This window comes from Lepisma saccharinum, chromosome 11 (genome assembly GCF_977018435.1).
Source record: "Lepisma saccharinum chromosome 11, izLepSacc3.1, whole genome shotgun sequence".
Lineage (NCBI taxonomy): Eukaryota > Metazoa > Arthropoda > Insecta > Zygentoma > Lepismatidae > Lepisma > Lepisma saccharinum.
The window spans coordinates 73,647,232-73,665,333 of NC_139239.1; the positions used below are offsets into that span (position 1 = coordinate 73,647,232).

The 18,102-nt window shown below is 36.2% G+C and overlaps 1 non-coding gene across 1 annotated transcript; it reads left to right on the forward strand.

The window, feature by feature from the left end:
• Positions 1-17,677: 17,677 nt before the first annotated feature.
• On the forward strand, positions 17,678-17,750 carry TRNAE-UUC (transfer RNA glutamic acid (anticodon UUC)). The gene has a single exon. It is a non-coding gene; the product is annotated as a tRNA-Glu (tRNA).
• The last annotated feature ends 352 nt before the right edge of the window (positions 17,751-18,102 follow it).

The window sequence follows — 18,102 nt, forward strand, 5'->3', positions numbered from 1 at the left end:
ATCATTAGGCATTTTCTTTTAATGGTTATTTATTATAGAGTATCTGATTCTTAATTCTATAAAAAAAGGTATAAGTTTGTCATATGACCCAGGGACCTCAATATATAAGCAGTCACCAGCAGAAACAGTATATACAGTGCCAGAAACCATGTTTGAGTGCTTAATTCTATAAATATTTCTCCCTACTGAAATCTTGACATCACCCTCAGGGGTTGTAATAAATTGCAATTGCCCACCTACAGGTAATTGGTAATGATTTAAATTATTGTTAAATATGTACAATGTTTTGCCTGTTTCATCATCATTATCTGTAAGTATGCTGTTCAGATGAATAATTAACAAGCCACTCAGTTTAGACAGCATATCAGGAGGGGGTTGTGGTGTGGGCAGGTCCATAATAGCCTGTTTTTTGAACCCAAATAAGTTCATAGGCATGTTTATTTATTTCAAATCATGCTCTGTAATTGGGCATTGTTTGCCACTTTTCAAATCACAATGCCCCCAAGGTAAAGTATGTATGTTACATGACAAAATGCATCTCTTGTCATCATGTGGGTCCAGGGCCACTTTTGTTACAATATTTGAAGTCAGCAAGTGATTCTCACTCTGAATTCTATTTTCTGATGTTCTGATTGAACTCTGTGATTTGATGCAATTTTTATAATCTTCAAATTGGAGATCTTTGTCAACAGTAACTCTGCCAATGCCCTTGGCCTTTTTGGCAACAGCGCCACTACATGTTTCAAAGCTGTACATCTTGGCCCTTAACCCAGCAAATGCCACAATAACATCACCAAGTGTCTCATCTTTTAACTTGCCAGGCACCTTTTTGTTGTGGTGGTGTTGAATTCTTGTATGTTCACTGGTATCAAAGTATTGAAACAATTCAGGCTGTGACATATCTTGATAAACATCTTCTGTTTGAATATCAAGAATAAAACTATCCGTGTCCATGTACAATAATTTTACACGATCACCATAAAAAGGTTTCAACACATCATAATACAATATTAGCATATGTAATTTGGACAATTCCAATATCACAGCCCCTACATAAATAGGTTTATCAAACTTGATCTTTGTTTTCATCATGTTGAAAAGTGCCATGTGCTCATCATAAATTCTTCTGTAATTGAAGTTGGGCTTTGCAACCAATTTTTTGCTCCGGCTGGGGTCAGTAATTATTTTAACATCGGTATGTTTTCTGACATTTTCAATTGTTTTGCCATACACTGAATTCACCATCAATTTAAACAAGCTCTTATCAAATTGGCTCTTTGCAGATGTTCGAAGCTCTGTATTTGTATCAATGTATGGTTTCAACCATTCTGAGTGCCTGAACCTCAAAACTTTGCCAACTTTGGTCACTTGAACACCATGTTTCATCAAGAACTGTAGGTTTTTGTAATATAAGACACAACCCTGCTTCGGCTCCAGGGTCATCATGAGCTTCTTCTGTTTAGAACCAGGTGAACACTGAACCTCGGGAATTGGGGGCAGATCAGAAAATTTGTTGTGTAAATGATCTGGAAATATCAGATCAACCTCTAAGAAGAGTCCATATTCACTGTCATCAAAATCCTGAAGATCATCAATATTGAAATCTTCAACCCATTCAAGCCCTGCATATGGCAGTTTTTGCATCATGGCATGACCATAGAGGTTGTTCGCATCTACATACAGTATATAATTTGATGGCCGTGCTGGATCATAATCAGGCATATGCTTGTTATTTGCTCTGGCATATCTCTGGGAACATTGCACCATCCCTCCTCTTATACCTTTCTCCATAAACAGATACGTATCTTGATCTTGGATCAGATCCAATTGCTTTTTGGTGTTGAAAAACATTGCGGCCCATGCTAGGCCCGGGGCACTGAAAAAATACACTGGGTCCAGTCCATAATTTTGCATGGAAGATTTTCTGAATGCCTGCAATATATCAGCTGAGAGAGTCACGTCAAGTTTTAAATATGCCATGTGATAATCACCAAATGTCTTGCATTTTAAATCTTTCCACACCAGCTGGGCATGGTGATAATCTTCATCAGTGATTCCAGATCCTCTGATTCTGCTGTAAAACTCTTGTTGTGGTGGCAGGGAACACTCATCAAATTTAGAAAAATCTGTGACATAGTCATATGGATATACACCCTTCCGCCTAATTAATTTCAGGTCCTGATTTGGAAACAATGCACGTGTGATTTTCAAGTCATCATCAGATAATTGAGTGGTCAGTGTAGCCAGGCTAGCAGATAAAAATCTGTAAGAATCAAGAAATCTTATGTGAATAGGAACACCATCAACTTTAATTATCTTGCTAATAGATATATATTTCTCATCATTTTCAGCTAAAATATTTAAATTCTGCTTCTCAAACCCCTCGTACCTGATCAGATGATGGAAATCATAATTGGATGCTCCATGGCAAAATATGGGGACAAATCTTGGTCTCTTGATCTGAATATTACAGCTATTACACAGGGCCATTAAGAATTTACCATCTGTATGAGAATGGTGTTTCACCTTGATATTTGTATCTGAAAATTCAGAATCACATACCGGGCATTTTTCTGCATTGTTGAAATCTTCAATCTGTTCCTCTGTTAAAGGCAACATAGGCTTTGATATTAATAAGATGTTAGATGCTATGTCACGGCACATATTTTCTATTATATATGCAAATTCTTTGATGGCATTTGGTCCCTTGTATGAATATTCTTTAATAACAACACCATCCCGTATAACCACACAACAAAAGCTGGAAGGTTCATGTTGCTGGTACGGTGTAATTGATGATTCTTCTGGATCTGGGCTACAGAATGCAATAGGTTTGAGGTTCGATTCGAAATCACAGACAATATATACAGGGTGTTCCAACAAGGCTTCAAACTTTTTGAATTTGCAATTTTCACTTGGATTAGGCATCACCATATGAACAGGTTTATGGTTCCCACAGTATTTCAGATGCTCAATTAACTTGTTTTTAGCAATTTCTGCACTCTTTTCACGAACCCCTTTCACCATTTTTTGACCATCAAATACAGTTAAACATCTTCTGCACACCTTAAATATTCTATGAGTTTTGTCTATTTGCTTTCTCACTAAAGCTTCAAGATTATGTATCAGAGTGTAATGGTATGTATCATCCCCTTCAATTAAGAGCAGATCAATCGGAATAGCAGATTCATCATCAAGTATACTGATTCTGAGAGGTGCTATCGGGCAATTGCCAGTGGAACAAATAAATACATTAATAGATAATTGTTTGCCATTGATGTGCCTGGCTCTTTTTTCAAATTTATCAATATTCTGGACAGACATTGGATATTCCAAACCCTCCATTGCATCGTCAAAAAGATGTTCATGTTGCTTGTAATAAGTTATTCTCTCAGGATGGCTTGAAACTGGATACAAAGCAGCTAAAATACACCACAAAAAGCATTTCTGGTCGGCATTTTTTATATTAACCACGGCTTGTTTGTTTTTGATATTGTCGGGTAATGGCAGATAAGTGGAACCTTGTAATGGGCTGAATTCAGAAATATTAACATATAACTTGTGTGATGAGCCACATAGGCTCCATCCTGACTCTTTTGCCGCAAATTCAGAGTGTTTGATATTCAATTGATTTATCAAGCTGCTTATTATTCCGTCTGAATTTGCATTTGAATATACCGGTACAGTTTCTGTTATGTGGGGCTGTGTAAATTTTGTGCCATTTGGTTTCTTATATTGTATAAACAATTTGAGAGAGAGCTTATAAGAGCCATTTTGTGCATTAAGAATTGCCTGCAGATCAGAATTTACACTGTTCAAGAAATTCTCAATACCACATCTTGGCTCTGATACAAACGGATAATCTCTTAATTGGCCTTTAAAACTGCTACGGATAGGTGCTGCATAGCGTGGCTGTTTTGCAGGTCCAGCATTAACAGGTGCTTCATGCTTCCTTTTCAGACCAGATGTAGATGGTTGTGAGGGCAATGTTGATGACTGTACATAAAAATTACACTTATGCCATTTGTAATATGCCTTGCTTAATATTTTATGGCATCTTGGACATATTTTCATGGCCTTTCTGCATTTCCTAGGCTTACAAATATGCCGGTGCCTAGCCCAATGAGAACTAGATATATTTTTATTACACTGATTGCAATATTTTTGTTTTGGCATTTTTTTCTTGTTGTTTATTATATAAGATTTTCTGGGCTTCAATTCAAAACTTTATACTTAATAAAAATATCAGTTGGGTTCAGCAGTTAATAGCTGAGCTGGTGCTTTTATACCCAAACAACAGCAGTAACTAGGTTTTGGTGATAGTTTTGCTGATGTACAACACACTTCACCAGGTTTAAAACCTCATCTCTATATCAACTAAATACAATTCAAAATCCAATTTTGAATTGTGCAATAAATATTCTGTAAGTCTCACTTGTGTTTATATTAACAGAACAAGACAAAACCAGAATTGTATTCAGGATTGCATGTTTTCATACAAAAAAGCCATATTTTTGACAAGTTTATAAACAACAATCATACAGATATAACTTTTACACACATGGCCGAATCTGTCTGAGCAGAGGAGAAAGAAGGTTTTCAGATCTGGGAGTTGTATATCAACTATTCTCAAAATCTCACTTGTGGACATATTATTTTGCCACATGTTTTCAATCTTAAATATTTTATGAGGACTCGAACCCGGAGCCCCTTGTTTACAAGACAGCAATATTAACACGTCTCCAAATGGAATATATCCATATTTTACTGGGTTCTGAGACCCTTATACAGACAAAATTGGATTTTGAACTGTGATAATATTCTCCCAAGTCTTGCCTATGTTCATATTATCAGAATAGAATTGCTTTCAGCATGAGGGGGGTACAGTTCATTGCCACTGTGTGAAAATATGTACTTTTATCTCAATAATCTTTGCTACACTTTTACATGTCGCACAGAAAGATTAATGCCCCCCCCTTCAGTGAATCATACAGAAAAATCATTAATGCTCCCTTCTAGCGTGTCTCTTGCGTGCCGGCAAGGCACGCAAGCAATTAATTATGCTTACCCGCTCTTCTCCTATTGTATTGAGGAGGTGGTTATAAAACATGAGAAAATAAGAAAATTCAGTTTTTTGTACAATATATTATTGTAAAACACTTTTTACTAGGTTTTCAGATCTGGGAGTTGTATATCAACTTTTCTCAAAATCTCATGTATGGAATGCCACATGTTTTCAATCTTAAATATTTTATGAGGACTCGAACCCGGAGCCCCTTGTTTACAAGACAGCAATATTATCATTTTGCCATCAGGGGAGGCTTCACATTTTATGAGGACTTAAACCCAAACCTCCACACCTGAAGAATTGGGGTTTAAGCCCCTCTTGCCATTGTTTTAAGTATGGGTAAATCTATCTGTTGAGCCCTCGCCTTTTCTACACTTATAATTCAGAATTTCTTAAAAATCAGAGCATATCACACCTGAAAAATTGGGGTATAGCCCCCTTTTGGCTTTGTTTTAAGTATAAGCAAATCAGATTGTTTAATCAAATAGCCTCGCCTTTTCTACACTTGTAAGTGGTCCTGGTTGTAGCATAAATACCCACTACTGGTAGGTAGTGGTTAACTCGGTGTGGTTGGTTTTTCCAGTGGACAGGGTGTAATGCTGCAAGCACCGACCATACGAAGCACTTGGCGTCACTGTTCTGAATGTTCAGGACGGCCCTTTTTGCCGCAATGGTAGGTGGTAAGGGGACGTAGCTGGAGGCGGAGAGAGGTATGAACTTGCAAAGTTTGACGCACAGTTCGTGAGGCTCGCCACACAGCGAACCCCCCGAGCCTTTAGCTTGATGTTCTTCTTGTTTTGCCACCAGCTCATCGGCAAACTGGTTGTAGATGACCTCGAGGTTGTCGACATCCGCCAGATGCAGCGTCTTCGCCTTGGTGTTGTGGCAGAAGCTGTAAATTTCGTCAGACGGCTTCTTGTACTGGCAACGTAGCGATGCGTAGAATTTAGTAGAGTGCGTTGCAAGCGCATCGCCGAGGATGGAAATGATTTTGGCTTGCACGTTCTCCAAAAAGCTACGTACGTCGCATGAGCCCTCCGAAGTGATGACAAAGTCCTCTAACAACCGCTCGAAAGCAGCCTGGTTCGCTTTCGCCACAGGCTTGACGCGTTTGGCAGATGGTAGTGAGTCGGCTTCCGCTTTCCTCTTGGTCGAGCTGGTCGACGGTTGGGGAACAGGTGCTCCAACGACAACTTTGCATAATGTTATATGCCTCTTCAAATTATTAATAGTAATAGGTATACCGCACCTGGGACATGATTTTTTAGCGGTTACACGCTTACCAGGTGTGCAGGTACGACAATGTCTTGCAAAATTTTGGCTTGATATGGTTATCTTGCACACAGGGCAACTTTTCTCAGATTGCATTTTGTTGAAAATATTTGTGGGGTATGTTATTATATATATATATAGTGGAGTGCCACAAAATAAATACTGTGCAATAATTCACAATGGTGTTGGGTTTGGTGGGAGTGTGCTATTTATGCTACTTCTTGCTTCTTAATGAATCCTGTAAATAATTGAAAAAAATAATTAAGCTTGTGTATAGAAAACACAAAAATATTATGTGTGCATAATTCTACCAAACAATCTTTTTTTCTAACCCTCAGCCCTCTTGGCGTATGAAGTATAAATCATAATTTCAGAAAACATAGTTATTTTCCGCTCGCCATTTTAAAAATCAAACCATAAGCATTATTTATGTTTATAGTATTCGTCGAGCGATAGCAGATAGAGCAAGAATCGTTTTCCTACAACCCATAGTTGATGAATTACAAAACATCTTAGAAATTACATCTTGAAATTTTAATCCAAAATAACTCGAAAACAGCAGGCAGTAGTCATCATCCCTCCAATAAGTTGTAGAGTACTTCTAATTTTGTATCGAATGCTATTAAAATTTTCGAATTAGGGCAAAAACTAAGCCGGCAAATCAAGTTTCTCAAAAAAATAAAAAATTGTCTGTATTTCCGAAACTTGAGGGGGTAGAAACGATTTTATTTGCTAGTCGAATAGTTCTCGTCGAATCCTATCCAACAAACCTAAAATCATCATCCTAGCTCAATTAGGAGCCGAGAAAATCAATGTCTTGGAAAACGTCTTAAGATTTTTGTCTTAAGAAAATTTTCTTGACAGACCGGAAGTAACATCTTGAGATACCGGAAGTCGACTTTCTTAAAGATTGAGATATTTGTCTTAAGACGTTTTCCAAGACATTGATTTTCTCGGCTCCTATGGGGCCTAGAACCATGTAACTTTGGTCTATGTATATACCAACACTTGCCCGACCCTGTGGCCGAGTGGTTAGCACATCGCGCTGCGACGCCAAGGGTCCCGGGTTCGAATCCTGGTCGGGCTTGGTTGTTTGTGAATGTCCATTTCATCACTCATCCCCAATCTTCGCAAATTAGCCAAGAGATACAAAACGTAAAATAAAATAAACTAAATCAATCATTAAGTTCCGTGTTGCAATCATGAAATTAAATTTTAATTAACTTTTTTTATCCATCTCTCTCTCAAATCTATATAGCCTGTTCATATTTGGCATGTCAGCCATTTTGTTTACGTAGCAAAAAAAAATCTCAAGCTATTTTTTTTGCAAATGCTCGTTGTAGCCATAAGTATAATTGGATATAATTGCCGGATTTTATTTAATTTTAGGTTTAAAATCAATAAGCGTGCATAAAAAAAAAAAACTAAATATTTTAAATAAATAAGATTCGAATAACTATGTACTTCCACTAGCCTTTGCGATGGCGCAGCGGTAGGCTTGTATTCAAGGGTTCGATACCCGTACAAGTGGTTCTTGAAACTGTAGGTCCAGTCCCGATTAGCCTTACTGTACATAAAATAGACTTAAAACATCAAATCAATCAGTACTTCCACTAACCTCTGCGATGACGTAGCGATAACGTCGTTGTCTTGTAATCAAGGGTTCGATACCCGTACAAGTGGTTTTTGAAACTGTAGGTCCAGTTCCGATTAGCCTTACTGTGCATAAAATAGACTCAAATCAATCAGTACTTCCACTAGCCTCTGCGTTAGCACAGCGATAGCCTTGTAATCAAGGGTTCGATGCCCGTACAAGTGGTTCTTGAAACTATAGGTCCAGCCCCGATTAGCCTTACTGTACATAAAGTGGACTTAAAACATCAAATCAATCAGTACTTCCACTAACCTCTGCGATGACGTAGCGATAACGTTGTTGTCTTGTAATGAAGGGTTTGATACCAGGTGGGGACATAAGTGGTTTTTGAAACTATAGGTCCAGTCCCGATTAGCCTTACTGTGCATAAAGTAGACTTAAAACATCAAATCAATCAGTACTTCCACTAGCCTCTGCGATGACGTAGCGATAACGTCGTTGTCTTGTAATCAAGGGTTCGATACCCGTACAAGTGGTTCTTGAAACTGTAGGTCCAGTCCAGATTAGCCTTACTGTGCATAAAATAGACTTAAACAAAAAAAAACGCCAACTCAATCAATTAATCAGTACTTCCACTAGATATCAAAAACACGCAACTCTCCTCTATTTTTCATGTCTTCCTCTAACAATTTAACACATTTATTTTTTTGAAATATGCCCCGCACACATATTTCCTACCTACCAACAGCGGCACACGGAAGAAAAAAGATATTCCAGCTACCAAGATGCATGCTTCAAATATATAAAAGCAGAGAGAGACATGAAACACCTTCTATATTCTCTCTCTTTTTGCATGTTTTGTGAGTATATTTTCTTCCGCAAAAACATTGCCATACTTATAAATCAAAACCAACTCATGCGAGCTAAGAAACAAAGTTACTTACTTTTAGAAATTCTGCGGAAATGCTCTTCACTAACATTGAAAATGAAACAGAACTTTATACACCAGCGCTTTAAGTTTTATACGGTTTTCTAATAACGTCAAAAATGATATGTTAGCCAACGCAACGTGGACCAATAGAAATCCAAGAACCAAATTCTCTAGAACATTCTCCCCCCCCCTACATTTTAGTCACATTATTTCGCAACTATGTTTGGTGGCAGAGAAAAAAAATACAATAAATTTTCCGGTTATTTATTTCATAGCTCTTGACCTCGCCTCTGCACCCACGAGAGCGGACGTTACTTCGTGTTTTCATTTCGCCGGCTGAATACTGTTTTGAATCTATCTTCAATAGATGCTCATTGAAATTGGATTTAAACCGGAACTGTATTTTTTCTCTACCACCAAGCATAGTTGCGAAATACATATGGTGATTTCTGGTTATTTGTATAGAAACGGAGCAACGTATTTTCTGTCTCCGGAAAACCCATTTCCGTCCTAGTTAGATAACGAAATTGTCAGGGAAAAAAAGAGATGTACGGTTGACTGCGTATTTGTTGAATTTGTGTCATTGTGCCAACGTTGATAGCATATACAGAGAGAGGGAACGAAATTGTCGTTTTTCTAGATATCCACAGGCAAAAGCGTAATATTTTTTCAAATACAATATGACAGTTGCTTTTCGATACCGAAAAACTAAATACAATAAGTATATATATATATTTACAATATTAATATTTATTTAACAATATCTACCTACGAATTTGCCTCGAACGAAAACATGTCATAGAAAAACATTTTTCCAACCGTAAATTCAAAAATTTTGGCCCGCGCGCGCGTGTGCGTGTGTGTGTGTGTGTGTGTGGCACATCGTTTCCCCGAGAGAGAGAGGTTTACAAAGGTCGCGATATACAAACATTGGCCCCCGGGAGTTGGAAAATTACGATATGGCACATTCGCTCATTACTGTTCCCAGCTATAAGTTTTTCTCTCTCTCTAGCCCCTTGCCAACTAAAAAAAAGTGTAGGTAGGAGTTGGCAGTACTGCGAGAAAATAGAGATCATGCCTTACAAGAAAAAACCATTAAGGCGATTTTTATTTGATGACGTTGAACCCGTGCAGTGTTCCCATCCATCCATCTCTCTCTTTTACGGCAGTGCCGGCTCTCTTTGTTTAGTACATGTAGGTTGGCAAAAATTGTTTTATGCACTGTAAGACAAGCCTCAAGCAAAGTTGCCAGCTCCTTGCTTTAGGCTAGGTTAGACCAAGAAAAAAAAGCTGTAGGTAGGCTGTCGGTTGTTTAACTCTTCCCTCTCTCTCTCCTCTCTCTTTTTTGTAAAAGGCTATGGCAAAAGTACCAGTAGGTTGGCAACCTTGCTTTATGCACTGTAAAACAAGCCTCAAGCAAGGTTGCCAGCTTCTTGCTTTAGGCTAGGTTAGACCAAAAACCTTGGTGATTTTTTTTCGAGTAAGATGTTGGTAATACTGTGTCCGAAAATAGGGGGGGGGGGTTATGCCTTACAAGAGCAAACCATTAAAGCAAGCCCCACCGAGCTTTACTTTCGGGTGTAGTGTTGCCAACACTGCAAGAAAAAAATTGCCAGTCCCTTGCTTTAGGTTAGGTTAAACCAAAAACCTTGGTGATTTTTTCGAGTGAGAAGCTGGCAACACTGCGAGAAAAAGATTGCCAGCTCCTTGTTTTAGGTTAGGTTAGACCAAAAACCTTGGTGATTTTTTCGAGTAAGGAGCTAGCAACACTGCGCTATCAAATAGAGCTCATGCCTTACGAGAGAAATCCATTAAGGCGAGCTCCTCACTTCAGCTCCTCACAAGAGGTTGGTCAACCGGCTTAATTGGACTACTTTTCTGCCCGCAATGAATATAAATGTATAATCTATTAAATTAAGCAGGTGCATGCAGATTTAAAAATATTGATAAGATAATTCAATTGAATTGAATTGAATTGTTGTTTTTTTAAGTCCACTTTGTGCACAGAAAGGCTAATTGGAACTGGACCTACAGTTTATAGTGGGTTCCGAACCACTATGTTCCTCCACCGGGGTATCGAACCCGGGACCCCTTGATTAAAGGTGACGACTCTACGATTGCGCCATAGGGGAGGCCCTAGACCTCTTACGGAGATAATTCGTTCGGAGCAATAGAAATGCCCCATCAAAGCAATTGGTGAATATTATTTTCAATGGGGATATTCTTCGGAAAATATGTTTCTAACAACAGTTTACCTAAATAGTGGGGACTTGGGGAGAGAGATAGGGACGTAGTTGGAAGAGAGAGAGGAAAAGCACACAATTTTCTGTTCAGTGCGAACCTTTGGGATTGCTTTTTCCTAGCGCACCAAAAACACAATACGTATAACCCAAATACAACCCAAACCTTCAATGGCAAAATTGTGAGTCAATCACTCAACTGGAATAAAAAGTACGGATTTAAATCTATGCCAGAAGATAGTTATTGCGCTACCATGTGCCAATACAAAAAAAAAAATCCACTTTGCCCGCGAGAATTGTCATGCCTGAGTGATAAGTAGTTTACGTTAGTTGTGAGAGTTGCTTCAATTCCATTGCCTGCCAAGAATAATGATAGCGCTGAAAGCATAAAATACAGAAATGTGCATGTTTGGCGAGCTATGAGAAAAGCAGATCCTTGTGTTTTCTTTTCAAAATTTACTAATTTTATGTCAACTTTTACATATAGCCAATGGCGACAGAGGATGAATGATGCTTCAGAGATCAGCGATAAGTTAGATTATTTTTTTTGTGCCAAGGTATAAGTGTATTTGAGCGCAAGGGCTACCTATTTCATCATTTATAAAGAGTTAACTTCGTCGTTACACTAGCACCAGGCACAAATGCATCAATTTATATTTCGGTTATTTTACATCACTCATCTGCCTCTTGAGTTAATCGCGATAATACGGATGAATTATCAATTTATAAAATTGTGACGGGACAAACTCAGTGATACATTCATGCCTGAACAGAGTTCGAATCTGGAACATATGACCTCGCTTCGCTAAAAAGGCTGGCAGAAATGTATCGAAAAAGTGTAGGAGCACCAAGAACCGGTTTCACCCAGCACAGACAATGAAATCATTTACATCGACTCGCTGTGGCAGTGTTGCTCGCCACCCCCTCCCCCTCACTCGCATATAGCATAGCCTTCTCAGCACGCACTTGCTGATGGAAGAGTGGAACCACAAGCAAAACAACCTGCGCAGACCCACGACTCCTGTGCATCGTACTCCCGCGAGGAGGGGCGGGGGAGAGTGGACCATGCTTCCTTATGGCCCGAACTGAAGGGAAGAAGGGAGATCTGCGCGGGTACTTTTCGTCCCAAGGATTTTTTTCGTTGTGGTCGATCTATACTTTTCGTTTCAGGCATATTCCGACTGGAAGGTTTCTGGCACCCCTCCGCCCCCCCTTTCCCACCATGGTTAATAAATGAGACCCTTGCACTTTCAAAACCCTTATCGCAAGAAAAAGCTGGCATCAATTTTACACAACCATACAATAAGATTTACACGGGAAACATTTCCTAACATATTTTCTTGATTCGGACTAAGGGCAAATTAAAAATAGTCAAAGAATTAAATTACTGAAAATATGGAAAAGCGCGATACCGAAATCTGTAATGAGTGCGAAGGCAAAATCGAGAAAAGGAAAAAAAAATTAAGTATAAAAGTATTCGAATGACCAGATTAAGAGAGAAAGTTATCACGGCTCGAACAATGCAAATGAAAAAAAAACGGGAATACGAATTGAAATATACGACAATCGGAAGTAGGCTGAAGGAAGCAAATTTTAATAAACGTGGAAAGAAAACATAATGAAAGGAGCGCTGGTTCGATTCGCGAAGGAAGCTCATATTTGTTGTTCGAATCCCACTCTACACTGTATGTCCAGATGCATTTACACTTAAAACAAACTTCGTGGAACTTTTTCCAAATCAGATGTCGCCAAAAATTTAAAAACAAAAAGAATAACTCTGAAGGAAAAATGCCGAAAGCGTTATTGCAAAATGAAAAAAAAAATCTTCACATATTCGTTCGGAAGTGGTAAAAGAATAATAAAAAGCTCAAGCATAAATGTTAATAACACTTGTTATTATTACCAGAGACATTCTCAAAATAAACTTCTTGTCCGTTAAAATCAAATCAAGAGGAAAGCAAGATCTCCACCCGGTCGCGTGAATCTGTGGCTAGATTCAAGAGTTGGAAACACTACGCTTCTCGCGAGCTGCTATTCCTGGCGAAACTAGATGATATAAAATTCCGGGTTGCATAACCGTAAGGGGGGGGGCGATTCATTCGATTTCGAGTGTACCACAGGATCTACACACCTAAGTCTTTTTGATTTAATCATTCTAATAATATCTGGACATGAATACAAATTATGTACTTCCAAATTATGTATTCTTCTCCACTCATCTGTCTCCTCATCTGTTTTAGGTCCAAATATTTTCCTAAGGATTTTATTTTCAAATACTCTCAATTTATGTTCCTTTTTCAATGTAAGGGACCAAGTTTATTTACTGTATTTAACTTTTATTTTTGTAATTAACAAAAATTAAAAGCTTATACTGTAGTTATTATATCTTTTTCTATCAGCTTATTTTGAAATTAATATTATTAGGTATAGTCTTTGATTTATAACTATATTGCTTTTTTTATCAATTTATCTAAGAGTACACGCAGACAAACACATGTGTTCACACTTTTATGTAAATAGATATGCCTTTTTTCAATATTTTAGTATGAAGATTGCACTTTAGCTATTTAAGCAAGGGTAGGAAAGGTAGGATTTCTGAGAATTTGTTGCAGGATTTTGTTGTCCAAGTATAGATGAGAACTGAGCTGGGAGACTGTTTTGAACCTTTTCATGAGAGTTTGCATGTGAACTGTATGCAAATTGAGCATTATTGACTGTGCATGCTTCTAAGTTTTGCTGTTATTTTACATCAAGTCTGTGAGACTGTAGTCAGTTTTCCCATTTCAAGTAGTTTTTATTGATTGTATTTGTATATGTTGTGGGGACTTAGCAGTTTTATGTTATGAGTCAGTTTGTTGTAGAATATTTTTACATGATTGTTTTGAGATATTGAGTGTCTGCTGTTTTACTTGTAATTATTTTCCTTCTTGTGTTGTGTATTTGACTATATTTTGTCCAAGTTCGTAGTATTTAGAATAATTGTTATTGACTTGTAGATGTAGGGAGTAATAATCCTTTGCAAGATGCCCTATACTTTAGTCTGAATATTATTCTTAGTGTTCACTTTTGAAGCCTTAGTATTCTGGTAGTATTATTAATGTAGAGGTAAATTAGGCTGAAACGTAGGCATTTTTTCTGATAAATTATACTCACTTAGTTGTTTCAGCAGGTAGAAGTTGCATGATGGTTTACTGCTGATGATGTTTATTTGTTCTTCTTATGTAGTACGTATGATGTAGCTTACTTGAGTAACTGGAATTTTCTACTGAAAAAAGGATTGCTTGTCTATTTTATTCCTATGTTGTTGAGTTTGTCCATAAGCAAGCCATGTTTTTTACTCTATCCTATGCCTTGGAAGAATCTAGATATATTGTGTTTGCAGTTTTATGTTTCTCTAAGGTTTCAGCTATGTAGTTTTTAAACTGTGCTATGGGTGTGACTATTGATTTCTCTTTCTGGATGCCATGTTGGTTTCTGTGTATTCCTCTTGCTGCTTGAATTTGACTTAGGTTGTTTGCTTGTTTTCTTAGATCTTTATTTGTTCAGTATTTTTTATTTTTTTGAATTTTAATTATTTTAATTTTACATTAACTAACATATTTTACTTTAACAACAAAGGAATTTACTCTAGTATAAAAACTTCTACTAACAAAAATGTACTATTATAACTTTTAATTTTAGAAAATTGTATTTTTAAAACTTTAACTTTGAAAAATTGAATTTTAATTACTTTAATTTTACATTAACTAACATATTTTACTTTAACAACAAAACAATTTACCCTACTATAAAAACTTCTACTAACAAAAATGTACTATTATAACTTTTAATTTTAGAAAATTGTATTTTTAAAACTTTAACTTTGAAAAATTGAATTTTAACACACTTTGACTTTAACAATGTACTTTGAATTTTTTTATGTAAAAGAATATTAAAAAAATAAAAATTACTGAACAAATAAAGATCTAAGAAAACAAGCAAACAACCTAAGTCAAATTCAAGCAGCAAGAGGAATACACAGAAACCAACATGGCATCCAGAAAGAGAAATCAATAGTCACACCCATAGCACAGTTTAAAAACTACATAGCTGAAACCTTAGAGAAACATAAAACTGCAAACACAATATATCTAGATTCTTCCAAGGCATAGGATAGAGTAAAAAACATGGCTTGCTTATGGACAAACTCAACAACATAGGAATAAAATAGACAAGCAATCCTTTTTTCAGTAGAAAATTCCAGTTACTCAAGTAAGCTACATCATACGTACTACATAAGAAGAACAAATAAACATCATCAGCAGTAAACCATCATGCAACTTCTACCTGCTGAAACAACTAAGTGAGTATAATTTATCAGAAAAAATGCCTACGTTTCAGCCTAATTTACCTCTACATTAATAATACTACCAGAATACTAAGGCTTCAAAAGTGAACACTAAGAATAATATTCAGACTAAAGTATAGGGCATCTTGCAAAGGATTATTACTCCCTACATCTACAAGTCAATAACAATTATTCTAAATACTACGAACTTGGACAAAATATAGTCAAATACACAACACAAGAAGGAAAATAATTACAAGTAAAACAGCAGACACTCAATATCTCAAAACAATCATGTAAAAATATTCTACAACAAACTGACTCATAACATAAAACTGCTAAGTCCCCACAACATATACAAATACAATCAATAAAAACTACTTGAAATGGGAAAACTGACTACAGTCTCACAGACTTGATGTAAAATAACAGCAAAACTTAGAAGCATGCACAGTCAATAATGCTCAATTTGCATACAGTTCACATGCAAACTCTCATGAAAAGGTTCAAAACAGTCTCCCAGCTCAGTTCTCATCTATACTTGGACAACAAAATCCTGCAACAAATTCTCAGAAATCCTACCTTTCCTACCCTTGCTTAAATAGCTAAAGTGCAATCTTCATACTAAAATATTGAAAAAAGGCATATCTATTTACATAAAAGTGTGAACACATGTGTTTGTCTGCGTGCACTCTTAGATAAATTGATAAAAAAAGCAATATAGTTATAAATCAAAGACTATACCTAATAATATTAATTTCAAAATAAGCTGATAGAAAAAGATATAATAACTACAGTATAAGCTTTTAATTTTTGTTAATTACAAAAAATAAAAGTTAAATACAGTAAATAAACTTGGTCCCTTACATTGAAAAAGGAACATAAATTGAGAGTATTTGAAAATAAAATCCTTAGGAAAATATTTGGACCTAAAACAGATGAGGAGACAGATGAGTGGAGAAGGTTACATAATTTGGAAGTACATAATTTGTATTCATGTCCAGATATTATTAGAATGATTAAATCAAAAAGACTTAGGTGTGTAGATCCTGTGGTACAAATGGGAGAGGAAAGAAGAGTATACAGGATTCTTGTTGGGAAACCTGATGGTAAAAAACCAATAGACAGACCAAAACAAAGATGGAGGGATAATGTAGAGATGGACCAAAAGGAAATTGGTAGGGAAGGAAAGGAGTATATAGATCTTGCTCAGGACATGGACAGATGAAAGGCATATGTTGCTGCAGCCATGAACATTCGGGTTTAAGAAGGCTAGAGAGTTAGTTAGTTATACATTAAATAAGCATAATATTTGGATTGTAAGTAGAGAATATAACAAATGTACAATGCATTGTGCGAAAACTGTCAACTTTGCATTATAAGCAGAAAATTAAACCAGTTTGCCCTAGAAATACATTTTAAGAATAGCCCAAAATAGCATGCGTAATAGAAAATTAAGAAAACTTTCTGATGCATAAAAGTACTGACTAGTGCTGAATTAATCAATTACTGTAAAATATTATTCTCTGATTCAAGTAATTTAACTGTAAACATTATCTTTTGTGTGTAAAATATAATTGTTAGTTGAACTGATAAGTACAAATATTAACTTTATACGCCTTCATACACTCTAAATAACATAACTTTGATATATAAATTAGTAACAATTTGTTAAAATTAAGTTAAACTGTAGAATTGTTTTCTTAAATAAATATAAAGTAGTAAAAATACTAAACAAATAATTTCTTATATTCCTCTTTAAAGGATGCCAAACAGTGTAAACCAGTTGTTAGTGGCTAAATAACATAAAATTTGAAGGCAGTAACAATATTTTTTAAAAATACTGTTTTTTACCTAACTTTGTGAATTAAATACTAGTACATTTTGTCAAATTATAAATAAAATATACCTATTTCTTTGGTATTTGTACTAAAGTGAAGGAAAATGTTACTAAAGCTTGGCTAGTACAGTAAATCTGAGAGTTTTAGCTTTATTTGTCCGTAACTGGATATAATTGTAACTTGTTTATCTCGCCAAACACAATCTTTACCTCAATTTTGGAAGCTAGCTGAACTTTAGCGTTTCGAATTACATATAGTGAAGGCCTCTATAGTGGAAAAATACACCCAGTCTGTAAAAATTTGGAAATGTTGTCTCCTTCTCTGTCGAACCAGACCAAAAGTGTTCTCAAGTGTTTCAATATATTTCTTAACATAACTAACTTTTCAAGAAAAGAATACCTTGTGCCCAGATAGCTTAGTTGGTATAGCGTTAGGCTTTCAACATATCTGTCCAGGGTTCGAGTCCCTGTCTGGGGGATTACAATTTTTAAATTTTGTCATCGGATCTTGTGCAGAATGGATATAAAATATGTTTACAGTCTAACAGATTATTATTTATCTTAAAATTTTGCAAATAAGCTTTTAAGTTTCTCAAATATCAGCATCTTTAGCTAACAGTACAGCATAACCAGTATTATTATAATAGAAATGTTCTGGTGATAGAACCTACACCTACTGTAATATCTCTGTGGTATTAACTTACTAACTTTTGGGACTGTTTCTCCTCCGTTACATTTCCTCGCCATTTACCCTTAGCGTCGCAATTAGCCTCAGAAGCAAAAAAAAAAAAAAATCGAAATCTTATATATGTTCTTTTTATATCTCTGAA